This window comes from Apteryx rowi, unplaced genomic scaffold, assembly GCF_003343035.1.
Source record: "Apteryx rowi isolate R43461 unplaced genomic scaffold, aptRow1 scaffold_194, whole genome shotgun sequence".
NCBI classification, from domain to species: domain Eukaryota; kingdom Metazoa; phylum Chordata; class Aves; order Apterygiformes; family Apterygidae; genus Apteryx; species Apteryx rowi.
In genome coordinates this window covers 1,522,465-1,526,636 of record NW_020448241.1, presented here as the reverse complement: position 1 = coordinate 1,526,636, position 4,172 = coordinate 1,522,465, and positions in this window count along the sequence as shown.

Here is a 4,172-nt window from a genome sequence, read left to right as displayed (position 1 = left end):
GGCGCCGCCTCGGGCCGCCGGGAGCAGCGGCGGCGGCGGGAGGGCGGGGAGGAAGGAAGCGGCGCGGCGGCCCCCCGCCGCGGCAGGAGCGGGGAGCGGCAGCGCCTGTCCCGCGCCCCGCGGGGGGACGAGGGCGCCTTCTTCCCTCCCTCCTTGGGAAGGGCCGCCGAGGTCGGGGGCAGCGGGGGAGACGGGAGGGCTGCCTCGGGCCCGGGCGCCGCCGCCTACTGCCCGCGGCGGGGGAAGGCGGCCCCAGCCGGTTGCTGCGGCACCGCCAACGGCTGCGGCCCGGGGCAGCGCAGGGAGCCGTTACCTGCCGGCAGCCCCGCCCCGCCCCCACCCGCTCCAGCGGCCGAGTGGCGCCACAGGTGCCGCTTCCCCGCCGCCGCCCGGGGCGGCCCCGCGGCAGCCCGACGGCGGAGGAAGAAGAGGAAGGAGAATATAAGGTTAGAAAAGGGGTGGGCTTTTGTATTTTTTTTCTTTTAAGCAAGGAAAAAAAAGTCACGCATTGTTCTTCTCAGCTATGAGACACATTGAAACGCCTGTTACAATAAAGCGGAATGCATTGGAGGGCTGTTACTGCGTATCAGTAACATTTCTGGACTGAAAGGCACCTCATTAGGCCTTGCAGCTTTCTTCCCCGGTGAGCAGTTCTTTAGCACCAAGATCTTTTTTTTGGGGGGGGGGGGGCGGAATGACAGGAGCAGCAGAGGGAAATTTAAAAAAATACAATCAACTCTAAAACGATAACATGTAGGTAAAGTATCTTTTACAGCACAAGCTGCTTTAACATTAATGAAAGGTTAAGCAAAAGACCCTGTTCTAACCCTAGTTGGCTAATTTGGATATGAAGACAGCATTAAGTGGTAAGATTTTTCACATCCTGCTTCCTCCCCCCAAAGTACAAGAGAGCTCATTTTGACAAAGCTTGTTAGAGGTCAGGAATTATCTGTAAGAGTGGAAACCTTTTCAAGTGGCATCTGGATACCTGACTATGAATTTTTTTTTTTTTTTAATTGTAACAGTAGTGGAGAATTGTTTGAGAGAGACTTGACTGATTTTCAAATCACCTGACCCTCTGTTTCAGATTTAAGCATCCTGAGATGCAGTCAATCTAAATATATAAGCTATGTTGTAAATTATCTTCAGAGCTACCCTTTAAATTCTCTTCTTCCCTTTGTTTTTTGTTTGTTTTTTTTTTAACCACTCCATAAGTAGGGCTATAATTGACTTTAAAACATGCAACCACTTCATTATCTGGAAGAAAAAACCCTCAGTGTTGAAATAATGTAAATGTAAGTAACTAATGAATGGCTGCCTGAAGTAGACTGATGAAGTCCAGCAGGGCCAACTAATAGTGCCCCACATAGAGCTGGTGAGAGTGGTAGCTGTGATATTCCAGCTAGAGTTATGTCTCACAGTAGCTGATAACAAACCATTTCTATGTTCCACAAAGCAGTAGGTGAGTTTAAAAGAAAGAATAAACCTTAACCTCATGTTCATAAGTAGACAAGTTTTGGTCGGGGGTAGTGTATAGGAATTAGGATCTGTGCTAGGCTTGGGGCAGATGATCTTTTAATGTCCTTTCAAGAACTTTCCATCTCAGATGTTGTAGATTTTTTTTTTCCCCCCCCTTTTTTTTTTCTTCCCCTTTTAGGGATCCTGGAGACAGGACAGTTTAGAGTTTTATTATTGCCCTTAACAAGTCTTTCAACATGTATTTTACCACTGCTGAGGTCTTCAGTAATCAGAAATTGTTATTTTCTAACAAATATTGAATTTTTCCACAGGAAATGAATGTGTAAGTTCAGCTTGGTTTTAAATGAACAAACTATAAGTGCCTCAAGTCAAGAATTAGGGCTTTTGTCTGTAAATATTTTTATTAATATCAAATAGGGATTTCCCCCCCTTTTTTTTTGAGGAGACTTCAGCTACAGCCATGAAAACTTGTTTTCAATTTACTGATTTGTCTGCTGTAGCAACAATAGAACATCAGGACTGATTCATGTGCTCCAGTGGTTAGGTTTTTTTAAAAGATTAGAATTAGAAAAGGCAAAATACTTTGATACAAGAACACATTCAGATAAGTTTCATTCAAGTTTGTTAGACATATCTATAAAAGGAAGATAAATTCAACCATCACAAGGAACATAACAGAAATACAGGTTGGATGTAGACAGCCTCCAATTTAGGGTTTCACTGAAAAGTAAAAGACAAACCAACTCCATGTTGTTTTCAGGAGCACGAGGGCACTAAATTGCAGTCTGAGAGTTCCATAGAGAGGGCAGAGGAGGGAAGAAGAGATTAAAAAAAAAATTAATCTTCGTACACACGCAGAGTATCTTGTAGCCAGCCACATTCAGTGATTCATATACACCTTGACAGAACAACGCTGCTTGCCATTATCCGCAACTACTCAGTATGGAAGGACCTGCAGCCTACATAACCTGAAAACTTTACAGCATTAATTCTGGGAAATTAGCAGAATGAGTAGAAGTAGCTTTTATTTGACAGTTTCACCTAGTACTTCTTATAATGCTTACATCAATCACAACCAAATAACATGCCAAACTAAGTAGAATTAATGCAACCAGGTTTGAAGACAGTTCTATTGTTATCATGCTAATTTTGTATGAAGTTTGGCTTCCCAATGCTTTAGCTGTGTAGTTTAAGGTGGAATAATTGGTATAACTGAATAATTAAGCTTGGTACATTCCAATAGCACTGCTTCTACAAGAAGAGTTCAGGGCCAGTAGTAGCAAGGAGGAATAACAAACTTGGCTAACTTAAATGTAATCAGTTTTCTAACTACATTGTCTTTCTCCTATACATTGTAAGATGCAATGGCTATCTCAACCAGATTGCCAGGGCCAAAATATATATTATACATATATATGTTTTTGTATGTGTATACACATGCCTCCTTCTGCTGTAGAACCATATGGCAATTTAAGTTCAGCTTTGAAGAAGCTATCACTGAAAATCAATGTAGGGTAAATATATGAAAACTAACTTGTTGGCTTTCCCACAAGTAAAGCAGTAACATAAAGGCTGTCCTGAAAAATTAAAAAACTCATTATAAACTATGATTTTTTTTTTCCTGCTGTCATAGTATCTTTAAGTCCTAGCCTCCTGTTGTTTCCAGGCTAAAAGAATGTGTAGCACTAACCTTGTGTTCCTATAAAGCCTACGCCAATATGGGCATCCTTCAGTTGGAACTTCAAAGCAACTCTGCAACATATGTGAATCATTTTGGTACCTCACCCTTGTGATAAAAAGGAGTTGAATGGATACACTGCTGAGATTGTGAGGGCAGTCAAAAAAAGAATCATTCCACATTAAGGAACTGCTCAGAGAAGCTAAACAGGTGTTTTAAGTGATATTGATGAAAATTAGCAACTTTTATCTTAATTGATATGCACACACTTCAGAACACAATCAGCACTTTTAAAGACTATATTCTACTGGTTGGGAAGCATTATTATTATATCCTCAAGCATTATGTAAATTTTTTTCCTAAGAGACAAAAGAAACAATTCCTTCCCTTGCAAGGCGCTCTACACAACAGAATATTTACCACAGATGGAGTTTTGCCTTACTAATCTGTTTCTTCAAGGAGAGTAACCACATTAGAATAGGGGAGTTATGAAAGAACCAAGTGATTCATGTACATTGAAGACCAGTACTGACTTGGACTCTTGCAAGTTTAAGTGAATAATATACTAGAGTTAATTTTTAATTAAACATGCCAAGTAAGTTCTAGCTTCAGCTCATTCCCATTCCACTCAGTTTTTAATACTAAGATTCCCTAACAAACATGGTTATTTTTACCTAGCATAGATGATACTGTATTCACTAACACAATTCTTAAAAATGCATACCAGTTTATTGAATATGTAAAGACAGCCAAATAAGTGCGCATCTGTCCCCATACTATTTCCTGGGAAGAATCAGTTTGACAGACGCTGAGAGTTTTGAATGCCATGGATGAGATGGGAATATCTGCCTTCAGAGGTGTGGTTTTTTGTTGTTTTTTTTTTTAAACAGCATCTATTTTGTGCTAGTATCTGAAGCGATTCATATTTTAAGTCTTTGAAAAGGGAGTCTTTTAGCTAAAAAGATGCCTCTAGAAAGCAGAAAGCTTTTAACTCAAAAAGAAGCAATAAATGGAG